The 21,579-nt window shown below is 42.6% G+C and overlaps 1 protein-coding gene across 4 annotated transcripts in view; it reads right to left on the bottom strand.

Moving 5' to 3' along the window:
• The window catches only part of ATXN1 (ataxin 1), a 432,593-nt gene that overhangs the window by 266,784 nt on the left and 144,230 nt on the right, over nucleotides 1-21,579 (bottom strand). For all 4 annotated transcript variants that reach the window (XM_077492233.1, XM_077492231.1, XM_077492234.1 and 1 more), the window contains exon 2: nucleotides 11,657-11,749. The gene's annotated coding sequence lies outside the window, so the exon portion shown is untranslated. The remainder of the gene's footprint in view (nucleotides 1-11,656; nucleotides 11,750-21,579) is intronic.

The following is a 21,579-nucleotide window of genomic DNA, read 5'->3' on the forward strand; positions in this document are numbered from 1 at the left end:
GAAGTGGCACTGATGAGGTGGCATTGATGGACACTGATATGTGGCACTGATAGGCGGCACTGATGGGCACTGATAGGCGGCACTGATGGGTAGCACTGATGGGCGACACGGATGGGCACTGATAGGTGGCACAAATTGGCACTGATAGCTGGCACAGATTGGCATGGATGGGCGGCATGGATGGGCATGGATACGCGGCACAGGTGGGCATGGGTAGGCGGCACATGTGGGCATGGGTAGGCGGCACAGGTGGGCATGGATGGGCACTGATAGGTGGCATGGATGGGCACTGATAGGCGGCATGGATGGGCACTGATAGGCGGCATGGGTGGGCACTGATAGGCGGCATGGATGGGCACTGATAGGCGGCATTGTATTATAATATACTGTACTAATGGATGCCAATCAGTGCCAAACAATAATGCATGCCAATCAGTGATGCCCATTGTGGGAACTGATTGGCATCCATTATGGGCACTGATTGGCATCCATTGTGGCACTGACTGGAATTCCTGGTGGTCTAGGGTGGCATACCTTGTCCTGGGCATCCCTGGTGGTCTGGTGGCATCCCTGGTGGTCCAGTGTGGGCATCCTCGGGGGGGCTGTGCTGATAATCGATCAGCACAGGCCCCCCCTGTCAGAGGAGCAGCCGATCGGCTCTCCTCTACTCGCGTCTAACAGACGCGAGTGAGGAAAAGCCAATCACCAGCTCTTCCTATTTACACTGTGATCAGCCGTGATTGGACACGGCTGATGACATGGTAAAGAGTCTCCGACGGAGACTCTTTACTGAGATCGTAGTTGCAGGGTGTCAGACTGACACCCCGCAACAACGATCGCCGCGATGCGCGCCCCCGGGGGCGCGCAGCGGCTCATAATCCTGATCACGTCATATGACGTCCGATCAGGATTATGAAACCACTTTGCCACCGTCATTTTGTTATAGGGCAGGCGGCAAGTGGTTAAATGAAATGGTTGTTTAACAAGGTGAGGGTTCACATATTTGTACACTTGACGTAACAATGGAATCTGTTATTTATGTAAATTAATGTGGAACAAAAGCAAAAACATTTTTACTACTAAGGCAGGCAAGGATAGAAATTCTGTTGGGGGCCATTGCTAACCCTTTCATGATTAGGGAGGTGCACTCTTACTTTCTGTCTTGGGGACCACACAGTCATCTGGACAGAAGGCAAAAGTGTCAGGAGCATCTAGCACTCCTGTACCTCATTCCAGCATCCTGGGTTTGGTTGTGGCCTTCTCCTTGATTGTCTGTCCACCTGCAAGGTGATTGATGTGGCCAGTCTTTGGTTGAAGACCAGACCTGATTTAAGCCAGTCAATCCTTCAGTCTCATGCTTTTGATATAGTGTGATAATGTGTGTAATATCTGATCAAGCTCCCTGTCTGTCTGCCCTGCTCTGCTAGATTGGATTTCCCTTGGACCAAATAACTATTCTCTGAATTCTTCCTGCCTTAGTAGCCGCTTTCTCCCTGGGTATTTTTGTATGCATAGTCTGGTTGGCTACGGCAGCAACTGATAAGGGTGAGTGGCATAAGGTTTGATTTCATCTGTATTAGTGGGTACACTTCTATAGGACCCGTTACCTTCTCTTGTTGTATTTATGTCTTCCTGCCTTTTACCTGGACTGTCATTGAGCCGAGTACCTGTCTGCTTTGTTCAGTTCGTGCCTACCCTGGCGTGGTGGCCAGGCACTATAGCATTGTGTATAAGACCCGGGGGCAACCGAGTACCAGTAGGTCTGTTTGCCTTAAGGGAAAGGGGGCTGCTATAGTTGAAGAACACTTTATTCAGTGTCACAGGAAGCCAGGAAAATCTATGGGTCGTGTCCAAGATAGGAGATATATTTGTCCCAGGTTTATGCTGTACACTGATTGCTTTTGGGTTTCTGCTGGGTAGCGAGCCTTTTTGGGCTCAATGAGAGTTAACAAGCTCAGGTGTAACAGATGAAGCAATCAGGGCTCTATAAAACCCACAGATTGCTTCAACAAGGGGCTCCACCCTGGAACCAGATTCCTGCATAGGACTGGGGAGCAGCTTCTTCTGAGTGGTGAGAGTAAGTCTGTATGACTAAGGGTTTTTGGGTAGTGGTAAGCTGTTCCAGACCAGGTTGATACAGTAGGTTCTTGTGTTTTGCAGTTAGGCTAAAGTGACCAGATTTTTTAAATGAAATCCGGGGACATATTTTTTTATACTAGTAATGGCGGCAATTAGCGACTCTCTGCCCGTCACCGCCTGCCTCACAGCCTGTCAAATCTTACTCTCCGGGCCCCGGGTACTACTGGGTGAGGAGCGGAGGAAGATCACTCCGCCAGGGAAGGCAAGGAGATGGGCAGGTGGCTGGCCGGGACTTGAGTCAAGGCTGAAGAACATACGAGCAGGAGCAGAACGGGCATGCACCCGAAACTGAAGAAATATTCTCTGTGCTCTGACCAGCACATGATCATCAGAAAAGGGGCACAGAATAACTACCATAATTCTAGTAGTACTAAAGCTAGTAGGAGCGGCTGAGCGGGGGGTGTAATTTGGATTTTTTTTTATTTTTTATTCTGCACTGACTGTCTTTGAAATTGCCACAGCCTCTGTCCAAATGGGGACTGTCCCCGGGAACCGGGGATGTCTGGTCACCCTAAGTTAGGCCTCATGTACACTGCTGCTGGTAAATGGATGTTCAGAGGCAGTTGGATGCTTTTTCAGCTGCCCCTGAACTCATCCAATGTTATCTTATCAGTACATTTACACAGGTTTGTTTAAAGCGGAGGTCCACCCTAAAGTGGACCTTCCGCTCATCGGAACCCTCCCCCCCTCCGGCGTCACAATTGGCACCTTTCAGGGGGGAGGGGGGTGCAGATACCTGTACAGTACAGGTATCTGCACCCACTTCCGGGATAGCTCTCTGCAGAAAGGGGCGTAGATTACGCCCCTTTCCGCAAGTGCCCGCCCCTTTCCGCAAGTGCCCCGCTGCCTGCTGGGAAACACACAGATCCCAGAGGCAGCGGGGACCGTCCTTATTGCGCAGCGCGACTCGCGCATGCGCAGTAGGGAACCGGGAAATGAAGCCGAAAGGCTCCATTTCCTGATTCCCATACCCAAGATGGCGGCGGCAGCACCCGAGAGACGATCTAGAGATCGGCTTCGGGTGCCGACATCGCGGGCGCGCTGGACAGGTAAGTGTCACTATTTTAAAAGTCAGCAGCTGCAGTATTTGTAGCTGCTGGCTTTTTAAAAAAAAAAAAAAACGCGGAGTCCCGGCGGACTCCCGCTTTAATGTTGCTTTTAGACAGTTGTGTTTAGAGGCTTTTCTTTGAAGGCCTAGACGCCCAAAGTGAAAAGGGTATATTTTCTGTTTTGTTTTATTTTTGCTGTTTTTGATACTTGAACTTGTAACCACAGACTTGGAAATAAATCACTGTTTTGTTTTCACAAATATCTTGCTGCCTGTCCGTGCCTACTTCACTGTGCTGTGAACCATCCAGGGGGTCCTGCACACCCTACTACTGAGCTAATCCCTTACACAAGTTATAGTGTCTGGCCACCTCCGTTAGGGGTAAGCGTGACAAAAAGTAAATCTAAAATTTTGTACTTGTCTTCAGAAAAAGCATAAAGCATTAACCTTGCCCAAAAAAAAAAAAAAAAAGTCACCTGTTCCCATGCCAACTAAAAAGACTGGGATTTCCTCTTACTTTGGGGAAATTTCCTTTCACTACCTGTTGTGTTTCAGAATACACATTGAGGCAGTCCCTCCCCCCCAATGGGATTGCAGACAGCTCTGAAAACCTGGCATAGGTTCTAACACTTCCTCACTTTATCTAGAGCTAGAAAAAAGTTTTGGCTTGTGATCCTTTTTTTCTTGTAACTTGATAATGTTATCCATATCCCCATGTACTTTGGAGGAACAGTTAAAACTATCTGTTTAACACTTCTATAAAATATCGAGTACATGAACACAAAAGCTTTCCAGGAACTGTGATAGTTTTACAAAAGCCATTTCTGCCGCAAGATAGTGTTTTCAATAAAGAGAAAAAATGACAAGAATGTAACTATTACACTAACCGACGAATGCAACAATAAAGTTACTGTCACGACTTTCAGCATCATGTATCTCTCAAAGCATTTTAATGGGCCACCCAGATGCCAAGTAATATTTCTCTGCTCTGCCCCAAACTCATACACATTACACTGCTGCTGCGGTAATGCCTGCAATTTTACAATACATTGAATTCACTTCGAGACATTTTTCTGGACGAAAGTTAACTGCTGGATCGTGCTCTGTATTACAATTTCATAGTGTTCAATCTCCAATAAACAACAGGCAATTTTATTTCTTCTGCCGTATATATTTTTCAGTTTGTATCAGTCACCCATGCACTGTGCATTCAAAATGAATACATTTAAAGCAGTATTAAACCCTAACACAAAAACTGAATATAAAGCAGCTTACTAAGCCTTAAAGTGGTTGTAAATCCTCTCATTTACCCAGTGAAATGAACAACCTCAGATAGTGGTGGAACTACCAGGGGGGCAGCAGTCGCACTCGCACTTCCACCATAGTGGGGACCCCAAGACAGCAGGAACATAATTGCCATGCCAACTATCGGGGACCGTGACACTGCCGCAGGTGCCCACAGATAACAGTGTGGGGTTTTACATCAGGGCACTGTATGCATGACAGGACAGAGATCCCTCCCCCTACCTCCTCCACCAGTAGCAGATAAGGCTCCCTAAGGGATTCTCCTGCACATTACGTGGAACTAATGTTCCCCACCATTTGTTTCCAGGAGAGAAGGAGAAGTTGTGCACAACCACGAATCTCAGTCACCAGGGGACACTGTAGACAGCATTTTCTGGTGTCTCGGGTGTTGGGAGGTGGGCATGGTGAAAGAGAAGAAGCCCAGGACCAGGGTGATGCCCCTCTCCTGGCTCCCTCATCAGGATGACCATAGGAGGTGAATGGACTCTTCTGGTTGAAGGAAGTGGAGACACGGGTTCAGCATAGTCCAAAACAGCACCACAGGACCCAGCACGGCCTGATGGAGAACTACAAGCCCCAGCGTTCCTTGGCAGAAAACTTCAAGTCCCAGCATGACCTGATAGAAAACTACAACTCCTCACTGACTACCCTTCCTTGTCATACTGCTCACTGACTACTCTGGCGTACCGCTCACTAAATGCCATGCACTGCCAATTTTTTTCTTTTTTTTTTCTTTTGAAAAGCCAATGGCATGTGAAACACACCCAAAAACTCCACCCGGTGCCAAAAAAAGTTCACACACATAAAGAGTGACACAAAACATGCAATGGGTATAACACTGTCCTCCACTAGGAAGTACCTTACTCTGATCCCCCGGGGCATTAGGCTCCAGACAGGGACTGAGGTACTCATTTGGTCCATCTGACTGAAATCAGATGGATCCCTTTACTCGGTTGGGTCTCCCCCAAAGGGAGACCCTCTGAGAGAGGGCAAACCAAGCCAGAAGGCCTATGTCCACCCCCTCACAAGACGTTCACTGCCATGCACTGACAATTATGCAGGAAGGGGGTCCGCTCCCAGACGGTAATAAAGGGCCACAGAATGGGAGTAAAGTGACCGAGACTTGAAGGGAAGGGCCCCGAAACTGATGGAGAGGGCCCTGAGATGAGGGACAGGGAGGCCCTTCATGGTTTCATGCACCAGGATCCTTAAGGTTCTAGTTACACCTCTGGCCTCTGATGATACACAGAGATGAAACAAATCCTCCTATATAGGTTTTGCTTGTTTATCTCTTCCCTACACAGTTTAAATCTTTCTTCATCTGTCAGGAGCACAAGGGAGGGAGTGGAGAGTTGCAGTTACAGTGGGGAGAGCTGATTGGAGGAAAGGGACACACCCCCCTCCACACAGCAGAAGAACTGTGTTGTGAATAGTCAAGCTCTGTTCTGAGCTCTTCCTCCCCCTCCCCCCCGACACAAATTTCTCTCCTGTGTGTGTGTCGGGGAAAACTTTTCAGAAGTTACTCATGCTGATAACAGAGGAACAGATTCCATGACTGAGGTTTACAAGCACTTTAAATGTGGTGGCTGTATTGGTTTTCTTTCTTTAGGCTTTTTCTTTATTTTCACATGGTGACTGGGCCAGTAACACTTTTCCTTTCTTAGGGTGTCTCCACTCTGGAGCTACAGAGACACCTTAATATAGCAACCTTGAAAATCTGGGGAGAGGGTAGTGTTGGATGAACTAGCACATTTAGATGGTCTTGACAAACAAAGCCAAACTACAGCTTTTAGGCAGCTACAACTATTTTTTCCCCCCTTTTTGGAAAAAGGGTTTTACATAAATGAATAAAAGCTGATCATTGTAAGCACCTGCTGGTTGAATGAACAAAAAACTGCCTCATCTATGGCGAGCTTAAAGAAAATGTGTAAGGTGAACTTATACTGGACCCTATCCTCCCTGGTGCCGCTGTACCAGAGTCCAGTGATCCCTTCTGTCAGGCACCGGGACACTGATTCACTGGTCCAGGCATTTGAAATCCTCCTGGCTTTCTCTCCTCTCCTCCAGTGCTGACAGGTTGGGCTTGATGAATTCTGATTGTTCAGCCCCATCAATGTGACAGTGCTGACCAATTAGAATGCCTCCTATCCGTACATGCTGAGAGGTATGGATAGGAGATTAAGCCACTGGGATTTCAAATACCCGGGTGGTGTCCCAGTGTCTGAAAATGGGGGTTTGTGGGACTTTGGTACAGCAGGAACGGAGGAGATGGGGAGGGGGGTCCAATGTAAGTGCACCTCACAGATTTAACTTCAATGTAGTGCTATGACTAAGCACTACATTGAAGTGTAAAACGCGTTAGCTACTGTCCTGTTGTGGCTTGTATTTTTGTTCACAATAATTTTTGAATAAAAGGTACAGATCTTCTTCCTGTTTTGATTGCTATATGCATTGCCAAGCTGTATGAGAGCTTTTCCACTGTTTGACCTACCTGGTGCAGTGATATCTTTCTCTCTATCTGGCCATTAACACACTTCATGTACAGTATTACAGTGCCCCACTCTGGACTAAGGGGCAACTTTGGAGAGCAGCATTGTCAGTCTGGGGCAAGGGGCATGTTAGCTGTACTAGCAGATTTAAATACACTAAGACATTGAAGCCAGATCTCAGTTAATACTATATAATCAGTTACAGCTAAAGTTTGTTTTTCCTTTTTTACAATAAAGATTTTACATAAATAAATAAAAGCCGATCATTGTAAGCATCCCTGCTATGGTTTGCCTCATCCCTGTAACAGACACATTCTGCTGGAGAGCTTATTCTTTTCGAAAAACAACAGACTTACTGGCCAGATCGCCAGACAAAAATAGAAGAAAGAAAGCCTAAGAAAAAAACAAATGCATCCCTCACGTCTAAGAAATGGTAAGCTGCAATATAATAAATGTTTGCTTTTGGCTTTAATACCGCTTTAACAAAATCTTGGGCCGGTAAAACAGTAAACATATGTAGTGTGTATTTCAATTGTGTATTTGGCTGTTTGCCTGAAATTCCACTTAAATATACTTTCTAATAACCCCCTATCCTGACAACCCAAAAACTTATTGTGCCAGTCCACAAATTCTGCACCCAAACATTTTACCAGTTCAAGTAAAAAAATAATGATTTATGGAGGGTCTGGTGTGCCACCAATGTAAAAATTTTTAGGGCTCATTTACATTTGCTTTGGCTTTAACACACATTAACGGCTAGTTTACACTTGCTTCAAAACATAGCTTCGGACAAGCTTTGTTAAAGTTCTCTTAACACTAGTCACTATTTGCTTTGCTTCAAAAATTATACCCCATGTAGCTTCAGTTGTGCTTCAAAGCATCTTCAAAGCCTCCATAGAAGTCTATGGCAAAGCTCACTTGAAGCCCCACCGAAGCCCCAGGAAGCCTCACCGAGGTCCCATCGAAGCTACACTAAAGCCTCATTGAAGCCTCATCAAAGCCTCATCGAAGCACCAAGCAAAAGCAAGGTGTAAACAGGACTGTAAGCTAACCATTTTATTTAGTTACAGGGGCTTTGACTGGCATTCAGAGAGCTTTAACAATGTGTGTCCGAAGCCATGTTTTGAAGCAAGTGTAAACTAGCCCTAAGAGCTCGTTTGAGGGCATGCGGCCTGGTACGGTTCGGGGGGGGGGGGGGCTCACTCGTCCCCACCCCCTTTCCTGACCAGTCAGGCTGCTTGATTGGATAAGGGTCTGGTATGGATTTGGGGGGGGACCCCACGCCGTTTTTTCGGCGTAGGGGGTTCCCCTTAAAATCTATACCAGGCGACGGGGCTTGCAAGGTGTCAATCTCGCCGATGAAAGCTGCGAGATTGACTTCCCTTTCTAGTCCCGTCATACCTGGACTCACGTTCAAAATGAATGGATGGGCAAGTCTGTTCATTTTGAAAGTCCGTCGGGAAGTCCGTTAGACCTAGCCTGCCAGAAAGTCAGTTTGTGTGTACGCAAGTCAGCTTGTTCGGAAAGTCTATCGGACCTCCGCCGAAAGTCCGTCGGGGGAGGTCCAGTCGTGTGTACGTGGCATCACACACACACGCGGCATCTGCCAAGCTTCAAAAGAGCATCATCGAAGCTTCTTGCTGTGTTGAAGCCAAAGCAAGTGTAAATGAGCCCTTAAACTGTCATATTATAAGGAAATTTCAATGTATAGTCATTGAACTTTAACCTGATTGTTCAAAGGAAATGCAAGTTTACATGAGGTTAACCTTGATCTTTGAACTATGAGCGCTGTTCCCTTTTTTCTGTGAGCATTATTACAGTAAATTAAACTACTGAACTATTAATGCAGTTATAATGTCTCTTGTATATATGCTAGACTTTGAATTCACTAATCCTATTAAAGTGGAGTTCCACACTAAAAACTGAACTTCCGCTTTTCCAGTTGCCCCCCCCACCCCCTCCGGAGTCCCATTTGGCACCTTTCAGGGGAGAGCAGATACCTGTCTAATACAGGTATTTTGCTCCCACTTCGGGCAGATACCAGACCCACCCGCAGGTATCTACGCCACTTCCCGTCCCTCCCACATGTGTCCCAGGAGACAGCAGGGACTAGTGGGATACTGCAGCGCGAGTCGGGCATGCGCAGTAGGGAACCAGGAAGTGAAGCCGCAAGGCTTCACCTCTCAATTCCCTTACCGAGGATGGCAACACCCAACAGGCGGGGGCTAGATCGGCCTCGGGGGCCGACATTGCGGGCGCCCTGAACAGGTAAAATAAGCTTTGGCGCTAAAACCTAAATGGTGTATTAAAAATGCTAATACTCTGCAAATTACATAAAATGAAGCCCAATGTGGGAATTTCACCAATACACTGTATACGTGATATTAAAGCTATATGTAAATGGAAATGTGTATCCGTTATCCTACATAGTAACTATGCACAAGTGTGGTAAAAAATAATGACTATGCACAAGTGTGGTAAATGATATGATAAAAATTACAACTAATCTATCACAACTAAAAATGTAGGTGCTTTGACAAAAAGTGCTTTAGCTCACGTAAATGAGCCAATACTTATATTCTAAAAAGTGACAATCAAAAGGACATTGTGAAAATACCAAGTGAAAACATCAAAAAAATCAAAAAAAAATCATATAATGTCCAATCCAAAATGTGTTATAATGTCCAAAAAAATAACAATATTTGTTCAAAGTCGCATCATCTAGTTGCTGAAAAAACGCATAAGACTTTTATCAGATAGGAAGGTGAAGCAAGGTGACTGGTGAAAACAAGGGTTAAATTCCTCTCCGGTGCGCCACTCTGTGTTAGAGAAAAAATGTATATATGCGCTCACCAGACATTAAACCCTCAATGGGTTAACCAAGCAGTCACAGTATGAGCCACTGTGCAGCTCTCTCGAGGCTCTGCCACCGCTGTGCTGTGGGGATATTTTACACTCTTCCTTCCGTGAATGGTCCGTTTAGCGTTTGTACATGAAGGGAAACAGAAGTACAACCATGGTGCAATATTGTTGTAAAAACGTACTATGTTTATTAAAAACAGTTTTACTCACAAATTCCAAAAAAGATAGATCGCTGTGAAATATACTCCGCCTGGCGTTACTGCTTGAATAGCAGTGTAAGGTGCACGTCCTAGGCCACGCCCTACGCGTTTCGTCAGAGCGACGTCATCTGGAGCCCTGGCTCCAGATGACGTCGCTCTGACGAAACGCGTAGGGCGTGGCCTAGGACGTGCACCTTACACTGCTATTCAAGCAGTAACGCCAGGCGGAGTATATTTCACAGCGATCTATCTTTTTTGGAATTTGTGAGTAAAACTGTTTTTAATAAACATAGTACGTTTTTACAACAATATTGCACCATGGTTGTACTTCTGTTTCCCTTCATGTACAAACGCTAAACGGACCATTCACGGAAGGAAGAGTGTAAAATATCCCCACAGCACAGCGGTGGCAGAGCCTCGAGAGAGCTGCACAGTGGCTCATACTGTGACTGCTTGGTTAACCCATTGAGGGTTTAATGTCTGGTGAGCGCATATATACATTTTTTCTCTAACACAGAGTGGCGCACCGGAGAGGAATTTAACCCTTGTTTTCACCAGTCACCTTGCTTCACCTTCCTATCTGATAAAAGTCTTATGCGTTTTTTCAGCAACTAGATGATGCGACTTTGAACAAATATTGTTATTTTTTTGGACATTATAACACATTTTGGATTGGACATTATATGATTTTTTTTGATTTTTTTGATGTTTTCACTTGGTATTTTCACAATGTCCTTTTGATTGTCACTTTTTAGAATATAAGTATTGGCTCATTTACGTGAGCTAAAGCACTTTTTGTCAAAGCACCTACATTTTTAGTTGTGATAGATTAGTTGTAATTTTTATCATATCATTTACCACACTTGTGCATAGTCATTATTTTTTACCACACTTGTGCATAGTTACTATGTAGGATAACGGATACACATTTCCATTTACATATAGCTTTAATATCACGTATACAGTGTATTGGTGAAATTCCCACATTGGGCTTCATTTTATGTAATTTGCAGAGTATTAGCATTTTTAATACACCATTTAGGTTTTAGCGCCAAAGCTTATTTTACTTTTCACATTTCTAATCTATTCCCATCTAGAGGGATAGGTTTCAAGCACAGGCAGCTTTAACCCTTCACAGTTCACTTTATTATAATCATTTTAACATTCACTTATTTAAACTTGTCTAGCAAACGGGTAAATTTGTCCATAGCGCAATCTTATCTTTTCTTTTTGCCCTGAACAGGTAAGTGTCCATATTTTAAAAGTCAGCAGCTGCAGTATTTGTAGCTGCTGACTAACAAAAAAAAAAAAAAAAATCGGTAGAACTCCACTTTAAGTCATCATTAATGGAAAACAGTTTCAAAATGAGTGTGATTAGGACAAATAGTGACATGGCTTTCTTGAAGAGGCTCCCCTATTAAAATGATCCATTTTTGTAAACAAGGTATTAACCAAGGCCTTGCTTGTTGTCTCTTCTCTCTTTGCTCAAGGTATTGACTGATGGGCAGAATGTTACTTTTACACCTTAATCAAACTGAAGGTATTATTATATTATTATACAGGTTTTATATAGCGCCAACAGTTTGTGCAGCGCTGTACAGGTATCTTCTTACCATCTTATGTATTCTGATCACCAGCATTCTTTAGGTTCCACGATTTATTCTCTGAATATTCCAATAAAGTTCTACTTTCTTGACCTTTTTTTACTGAAAAACAGAATTTTTAAAAGTATATTTTTAATTAACAATTTATTAATAATAAAATAATAATTATATAAGATGTAAGCATACGAAGAACATACAACATACAATCCTGGACACTAAAACTGAACTTCAAGCATACATTTAATCCAGTTACATAGTAATTCAAAATGTAATTAAATATATTTTTAAATTCAGCTAGTTTTTTTTTTATGTCATAATGTAGAGTATATGATATACTAAGAGACATGCATTATTCCCTCCCACTCCTTTCTTCTGCTGCTCTGCCAGGATTGGATGTTCTCCACCTCAGCATGATTTGGCATGCTGAAGTCATGTGGTTACTTTCCTGCCATTTCACTGGATGTTAGAGATCATAGCAGAAGTTCAGTGTAAGAAATACACAGGAGAATATGCATATTGACAAGGGGAGTGTAGAGGTGGGTGGGGAGTCTACTGACATCATGACTCCACCCACAAGCTCCAGATAACAGACCCACCCACAGAATCTGCAGTTTTTCGGGTCTCATAGCAGACTGGTAAAGATACATGCAGGAGGCGTGTATATCCTTATAGATAACCCCTATGTCAGTAGTTTAGAAAGGATGACATTGGGTTTACATCCACTTTAAGTAACTACTCAGTACTCAGATCAGCCTCCTGTAATCCTACGTATAGCAGTGATCACAATAGGAAGGAAAGGGTCAGTATTGTAAAATCAGATGGAGCCCTACTGCTCTGCAAAGCGTGGTCTCCTCCTTGTAAGCATGTTCAGAATGTGCTGAATATTTATTGCTCAATCCCAGGCTTGGGGGCAGGTCAGTGACCAAGCTGCATTGCTTAACTGCAGTGGAAAAATAAAATAAAAGCGGAGTTCCACCCAAAAGTAGAAGATCTGCTTATTTGCCTCCTCCCCCTCTCCGGTGCCACGTTTGGCACCTTTTAATAGTTTAATTTGTTTTTAACAGGTACCCATCCCCACTTTTGAGAGATCACTCGGAAATCTGGCTCCCTCCTCCTTCCCCCACCGTCGGGCCGTTCAGAAAGCGCATGCACAGTGGGGAACCGGCTGTCAAGACACAAGGCTTCAATGCTGGTTTCCCTTACAGGTAATGGCGGCGGTAGTACCCGAGAGCCGATGGAAACCGGCTGGGGTGCTGACATTGCTGGATTCCAGGACAGAATTGTCCTAAAATTAAAGTATGTGTAGCTGCTGACTTTTAATTTTTTTCTGCGGGGGGGTGAAACTCTGCTTTAAGGTTACAGATCTGGGTAGTCTGTCTGGCAGTGGTACTTGAACAACATGATTGGATGAACAGAATTACAAGATTTTTGGCCAGGGAAACGGTTAATGCATATGGTTTTCAACTGTATGTAGCTGTTTGCCTGGAACACAGGCCATCATGTAAAATATTTAGAGTCATTAGATATTATTTAACAGCTGTTGTAAGTAGCTAAACTATAAAAGTGGAACTTTGACTAAATAGCGTTTTTAGATTTGAATAATGTGGGGAATAGTTAGAGGTTTTGGTTGCTATTTGTGTACCTACTGGGGAACTTCCCCTTTGTATTTTTGTGGTCACCAGAACAGGAAATGTGTAGAATCCCTCCAGAGGGCATACCATCAGGTATAAAAACACATTTTCTGGGGGCAGAGTGAGTTAAAATATTTATCATTTTAATTTCTCACGGTGTCTTCTTTGGTGAGATGACCTTTATTTTCTGTGTGGCCATGGGTACTAGAAAATCTTCAGTGGGGTCAACAATAGAAAAAAAAAGCAGGATTTTTAAACCATGAACACCAAGCTCAGTTAAATAGCATCCAACTGCAGTATGAACACACCTATGTGGCTACATGTTGGTGATGGGCAAAGTTGAGATATGACCGCATAGAGTTTTGGACTATGTTCATCTGCCATTCTTGGAAAAAGAGAATTTTACATAGTGGAAGTGGCATTTTTGCCACTGGGAGAAATGGAAATCTCCTATATTTAGAGGGCGTCTAGGGCCCTCTAAATGTATCAGGGTATCAAAAAATGACAAACAAAAGTGTTATTTTTGGGGCTGAAAGGCTTTATTTTCCTACAAACACACATCTAAATACTTCAGCGCATTAAGCACTTTGTTGAACTGTAAAACCAGCTTATCCCTACAAATACAATAAAAAACTATACAAGGACTGTAGATATTGACAAAGGATGTCTAACCAGTTAAAGTATATGTAAACCCTATACATGGATTTCTCTAGTGGCTCCCTTTTGGTCTGTTAAAGCTTAGGTTTAGATTAAAAAAAAGAAAAAAGAAAAAAATTATAATAATAATACAAAATTAGCATAGCAAATGGTACTGCTGGTTTAATGTAAAGTGGTGCTGTGCGTCGTAGTGGAAATCTGAGTTCTCTGCCCCCCTTGCCCATACCCCACAGCTATAATCCTCCAGCACTGTGGGCAATAATACAAGCACTGGACAAGCGCTCATTACGAGTACGAACTATGCCCACCCCTTCTGCCCACTTCCTCCATTCATATAAGCTGTACTATAGCTTCCATGAATGAAAAACAATCTATGAATAGAGGTCTGACCTCCTCTATTTATTGAGCATAATTCATTTATGATATATGAAGGTAGGAGGGGGATGGAAAGGGTAGGCATAGTCGATAGTCTTGACGGGTGCTTGTGATAAGTCAATCACTCTTATTAACCCCCCACAGTACAAGAAGATTACGGCTGTGGGGTATGGGGCAGTGGTGGTGGTGGAGGGGGAGGCAGAGGACTTCATATTTCAAATATGACAGCCAGCAGGAGCAAAAGAGACACTTCGCATTGAACATAAGTATTGCCCCTTGTGCAAAATAAGAACTACCAATATAACAAGCATTTTATATTTGTTCAATAAGTTAAAAATACCACTTGATCCTGCCAGAAGTTCAGTGCCGTCCTGTGTACCTGGCAGCCTTATCCCAAACAATTATCTGGTAGTGTATTGGGACTGCATAACAAACCACTATATTAGAGATGAGAAGAGGGGGGGGATGTTCAGTAGTTCTAACACACTTCCTGTCCAAGGGTGAAAGTGTTGCTCCTTAAAGAGGAACTGCAGTCTGCTCACATAAGTTGTAATAAAACAATATTTGCCATTCTGAAGTTTCCCTCCAACCACTTTGCATATTATTTTATATATACTGTTATTCTGTACTCACCAAATATACCGCAGAAAGCTCCCTCCACTGAGTCTGGCTGCATCCATTTTAACTGTGGGCAGCTGAAGCTGCTGCCTGTTCACTTCCTGGATTTAAACAGGCACACCTCCAGCTCTGAAGCTTTCATTGGCCCTCTTATGACTCACCCTCCCTTCCTGGCAGACTCTCACCTGAGTGAGAGGGAGCTGTGCATGATGTCATAACCCTAGGCTTTTTACCAGACAAGAAACAGGAAGTGGGCTGTATAAGGTATTTACTGGCAGAAAAAAAAGTTTTTTTTTTGTTTGTTTTTTTTACTATCCAAAGTTAAAACAACAAGGGCAGAAGTTTTAATAAGATGAAAAAATTTATGAAGATCCGCTTTAATTGATACAGTACAGTGAGTGAGCAATGCAATCCTCAGTAAGTGTGTAATGCCCTGTACACACGGTCAAAATTTCTGACGGAAAATGTGCGATCGAATTGTGTTGTCAGAAAATCCGATCGTATGTGGGCTCCATTGGACTTTTTCCTGTCGGAATTTCCGCCACACACAAAGTTTGAGAGCAGGATCTAAAACTTTCCGACAACAAAATACGATCATTTAAATTCCGATTGTTTGTAGACAATTCCGATGGCCAAAGTGCCACGCATGCTCAGAATAAATTAAGAGACCACAGCTATTGGCTACTGGCCCGTTTAAAGTCCCGACGTACGTGTTGTACGTCACCTCGTTAAGAACGAAAGGATTTTCCGACAACTTTGTCCCACCATGTGTATGCAAGACAAGTTTGGCACAAAATCCACTGGAAAAAAATCTGATGGATTTTGTTGTCGGAATGTCCGACCGTGTGTACAGGGCATTACTGGCAGGATCACCAGGTAAAAAAAAAAAAAAAAAAAGCTTGAAAATATAATTAATTTTGTTCTTTAATTTAGATAAATTATTATAAAATGTTAGTCAAAAGTATAAAAAATAGAAAAATGTATTTATATCTAAAAAAAATAAAAAAAATAAACTGTTCTTTGAAACGACAGAATGGTAAAATTTTACGGCAGGATATGAAGTATAAAAAAAATTGGAATACAAGCTTAGAAAAAAAAAATGATCCTAGCGAACCTCCTGATAAATTGCATGAAGTTCTAAAAAATTTTATTTTGGAAAAAACTAAGTAAAATACTTCTCCCTGTTGATAAATATTTCTTAATAACCTTATACTGCCATTTTGTCAATAACCATTAGGACCACATGCGGATTATTATTGCTATTATGATGATTATTATCATCGGGTGGTTACAAAAAACCGCCATGGTAAAATGTTACACAATATTGCGCCGTATAAATCTTTTTTTTAAAACACATTAGCTACAGAATATTCTATTCTGTCCACAAGGTATGGGGTTAAATAATTGCAAAAGATAGGACATAATTGTGGTATGTGCTGAAAAGACATACATCTCTGCAAATAAATTTATCACCAAGGCAACGTGCATTACGTATGCTGATTTTGAATGTCTTGTTGCATTTCCACAGCAATAAACCATGGAAAGGGTGATGTTGTATGTCAGCAGAGCCATAACATTCCCATATTGCTATTCCAGACATAAAGCGCTTCTCAGGGACTGTGTATGTCTAGAAAGATTGCCATTGTATCGGAGTCTGTGCACTAGACAACCCAACCTATTCAACTCTTCACTGGCTTAATTATGAAAAAACCTTTCATTGTAGAGTCACAGCATTAAACACGATTTGGATTTCAGACATCTTTCTGAAGAAGAGTTCGATTTTTCAGGCTCTGACAGTTACAAGGAACTAAGAAACAGAAAAACTTTCAAGCATGGAAAACACCAAAGTGACAAAGTTAACATCTTGCATCAAAGAAAGAAACATGGAGTCTGCCATTGTTGAACACTCCACGGAAAATGTTAGTTGCTTGGCTATAATGTTGCTTTTCTTGCTTGTATATTGAAACATAAGAGATGCACTCTGTTGTAAATTCGTCTTGGTACTCTATTTCGTAGTCCATTAAAATGGACCTGTTCACAAGGATAGAGAAGGTATCTAGTCTATCCTTGAGGGCAAACCCATTGAGGGTGAAACGCGTATAGGGAGTGTGGTTCTTTGGGTGGAGACATGTATGTAGCCTTTTTATGGACTATGAAACAAATCAGTAAGATAAATTTACAACAGAGTGTGACTCCCAGCTTTCATTATTCCGTATTGGAGCAGAGACGAGCTTGTAAGGAGCCAGCACCCAAATAGTTTGTGAATATCAGGAGGTAGAGGTATGGAGCTGTGCCATGTATCTGGGTATGTTTTGCTTCAATACTCATTTTTAGTAGTGTCCACCCCCATATTGCTTTTTAGGAAGTCTTTATTCAAAGTACAGAATATGTTAATCCGATTACTAAAATCACATATTCACTTTTACGTTAAAGTAAACTGAAAGGTCATTTTCAATTTTTTTTTTCTGCAACTTTTATTAAAATAATAATTAATGATCCTGCCTTGAAGATCCATGCTCAAGCTCTTCCTGTTGATGCTCTTTTACTAAGTTACCAATCTTGCTCCAGTGTTGTCATCCTGTCTTCCAATGTAGACTACAAATTGCTATTTCATACCAAGAAATGCCATGCAGAAGTTGGTGTAGTGCATGTCTGTAGAAAGGTAGTGTTTTCTAAGAGGCTTTAAGACAGGAGTCTCCAAACTTTCTAAACAAGGGGCCAGTTGACTGTCCTTCTTCCTATTTTTTTTTTGGGGGGGGGGGGGGGGAGGCAGGACTGTAACCATTGTAGGTAGAAAATGTCCCATCATTGGTGTCAGTAGGAGTAAACAATGCTACATCTTTATTGGGAGGAACAGCGCCCCATCATGGATGTCAGTTGGCAGAATAGTGCCCCATTATTGGTATCAGTGGGTGGAATAGTGCCCCATCATTGATATCCATAGGAGCAATAGTGTCCCATTATTGGTGTCAGTGGGAGGAATAGTACCTCATCATTGGTATCAGTGGGTGGAATAGTGCCCCATCATTGGTATCAGTGGGTGGAATAGTGCCCCATCATTGGTATCAGTGGGTGGAATAGTGCCCCATCATTGGTATCAGTGGGTGGAATAGTGCCCCATCATTGGTATCAGTGGGTAAAATAGTGCCCCATCATTGGTATCAGTGGGTGGAATAGTGTCCCATGATTGATATCCATAGGAGGAATAGTGTCTCATCATTGGTGTCAGTGGGAGGAATAGTACCTCACCATTGATGTCAGTGGGAGGAAGTGTGCCCATCATTGGTATTAGTGGGTGGAATAGTGTCCCATCATTGGTATCAGTGGGTGGAATAGTGCCCCATCATTGGTATCAGTGGGAGGAATAGTGTCCCATGATTGATATCCATAGGAGGAATAGTGTCTCATCATTGGTGTCAGTGGGAGGAAGTGTGCCCATCATTGGTATCAGTGGGTGGAATAGTGCCCCATCATTGGTATCCATAGGAGGAATAGTGTCCCATCATTGGTCTCAGTGGGAGAAATAGTACCTCATTATTGATGTCAGTGGGAGGAAGTGTGCCCATCATTGGTATCAGTGGGTGGAATAGTGCCTCATCATTGGTGTCAGTGGGAGGAATAGTACCTCACCATTGGTGTCTGTGGGAGGAATAGTACCTCACCATTGGTGTCTGTGGGAGGAATAGTACCTCATCATTGGTGTCTGTGGGAGGAATAGTACCTCATCATTGGTGTCTGTGGGAGGAATAGTACCTCATCATTGGTGTCTGTGGGAGGAAGTGTGCCCATCATTGGTATCAGTGGGATAGTGGTAAGAATTATGCTCCCATTGTTAGTATCAGTAGGAAGAATAGTGCCCTGATAAGGGCCGAAAAGAGGGAAGCAAAGGGCAGTTTGGAGACCACTGCTTTAAGAGATCAGCAAAATGATTTGCAAATATAACCCCAAAATGTTTACAAAAATCCAGACTCTCATCTACATGACCTATTATCTATCAAAAGCTAGTGCATATTCTACTCTAACCTGGAAATCTTCAGAGCACAAAAAATATTCATGTTTTATACAATCATAATACATAACCATCTGCTTTGGCTAGCCATTGAGAGCCGGTTCACACTAGCGCGATGCCAGACATTGCATGTAATTCGCAGCGCACTGCTGTTCACATTACATGCGATGTCTGTGTGGGTGCGATGCCAGCCATACAGATGGTATGGCTGATATCGCACCGCATTCTGTCCAAACACGCACAGGACCCTTTTTTCTGTTCGGACCAGAATCGGATCGCATGTGTGTTCACACATATGCAATCCGATTCATGTCCGAACTGTCAGTTCGCAGTGCGATATGCGAGCTGAAATGGGGATGTCGTTAACATATAATGACACTCCCCAGCAGTTCGCATATGGCAGTGTGAACTGCCGTGCGTGTCGAGTGCGATGCGGGAACCCGCAGCTGATTCGCAGCGTTCTCGCATCGCACTAGTGTGAACCGGCACTAAGTGTTTACACACATTTCAGTCCAGTTAAGTAATACCTGTAACTCTAATCATACTAAACGTGGCTTATGTAGTGTTAAAAAGAGAGGCATTGTATATAAAATTATCTTAATGGAAGAAATTCGAATTGGGAGAATCGATTATTTCTGAGAATTTCAAATGAAAAAGTGTGATAGCAGCAAAACATTAATTTATTAAGTTATTTTATATGACCAGTACTGAAATCTGATTGCATCACAAGAAAATCCCACAAACACCTGTGAGCTATTACAAAAGGTTGGTAAATTTCTCTTGCTTTTAAAGTTTTAGTGATTGTATGACTAGCATTTCATACTCTTGATTCCCATGCAATTCAAAAAGCTGTTCTGTTGAGATGGTGCCCTTGAACTCTACTGCATAGGCACTCAGATTTCAGAATGTCCTCAATGAAGACTTGAGCTGGCCATACATTATACAATTTTCTTAGTTCATTCCCTGTCATGCTGGCTATGTAGTAAAAGAGCAAATTGAAAGTGTTTAGGTTTCACCTCATCATCGGTAAATCTAAAGGAAAATTGTATGGCCAAACAATGTATGGAAGCCAAGGGAGGCAGCTGGTGAGAAGTAGTGGATTCTTGCTGGTGGAGCAACATATTGCATGCACACAGGTGTGTTTGAGCAACACCACTCTCTACTAAAGCTGGCCATACACTGATAGATTATCTGCAGATTTTCTATGGTTTTTCCATCTAACCATAGAAAATCTGCAGATAATCTATAGGTGTATGGCCAGCTTTACAGGCCCCAAACTTTTGGTATAGCCGAAGATTGCTGGCGTCACACATGTAGAAATTTTATCACTATGAATGTATGGTTTTAGGGCTCCAGTGGCACTCAAAAATAAATAAATAACTGGAGGTATCTGCTTATGTTCAAGTGACCAGTTTAAAGCATATCTAAATAGGGTTGCCACCTCATCCCTTTAAACCCGACACGTATTAATTACACAGCTTCTGTAGCTGATTGGGGGGCAATTAAACTCACTTGGTGCCTTACCTGCATTAAATTAGCTTCATGAATCTGTGTAATGAATGTGTTTGGGCTTAAAGGGATGAGGTGGCAACCCTATATCTAAAACCAATGCTTTTTTTTTTTTATTTAAATTTGGATAGAGTGTTAAATTCTCATCAGCTTTTCATTGTTGTCTAAAACTAGAAGAGCCAGAATGACCTTGTGTTCAAGCAGAAAGCTATAACCAGTTGACTGGCCTCAATCATGGCAAAAGTGTAGCCTCTCTGGCCGTATGATTATGTCAGATTTTTGTGTCTCAAGCGTTACAATTGTTTTGCATAGAAATTTGGCGTTTTTATATTGTAGGCCTGTAATTCTTAGCAATAACACACTTAAATCTGTTCAAACAGGAGTCTAGTAGATATCCCGGGTATGATAAAGTTTGAAACACAAAATCATAAATTATTCCAAAATTTTTATTTGTTACATCAATATATGGAAGAAAAAAAAGTTATCTTTATGTGAACTTTAACCACTTGACATCCCACCCATAGTCAAATGACATCCGCAGGAGGGATCTCCCATCCTGGGCGGGCGTCATATGACGTCCTGGGCTTCCCGGACAGATCCACGTCCTGTCTGGTGAGAGGAGACCGATGTGTTCCCAGTACAGAGGAACGCTGATCGGTCTCCTCCCCTTGTGAGTCCCCCACCCTGCAGTTAGAATCCCTCCCTAGATAACACATTTAACCCCTTGATCGCCCCCTAGTGTTAACACCTTCCCTGCCAGTGACATTTATACAGTAATCGGTGCATTTTTATAGCACTGATCACTGTATAAATATGAATGGCCCCAAAATAGTGTCAAAAGTGTCTGATGTGTCCGCTGCAATGTCGCAGTCATGACAACAATCACAGATCGCAGCCATTACTAGTAAAAAAAATCAAAAATAAAAATGCCATAAAACTATCCCCTATTTAGTAAACACTATAACTTTTGCGCAAACCAATCAATACACGCTTATTGCAATTTCTTTTTTAAATGAAAAATATGTAGAATACATATCGGCCTGAACTCAGGAAGAAATTTTATTTATTTTTTAAATTGGGATATTTATTATAGCAAAAAGTAAAAAATATTGTGTTTTTTTTTCAAACTTGCC

The sequence above is a fragment of the Lithobates pipiens genome, unplaced genomic scaffold (genome assembly GCF_037356315.1).
Source record: "Lithobates pipiens isolate NorthernLeopardFrog02 unplaced genomic scaffold, aLitPip1_a1.2 Scaffold_19, whole genome shotgun sequence".
NCBI lineage: Eukaryota > Metazoa > Chordata > Amphibia > Anura > Ranidae > Lithobates > Lithobates pipiens.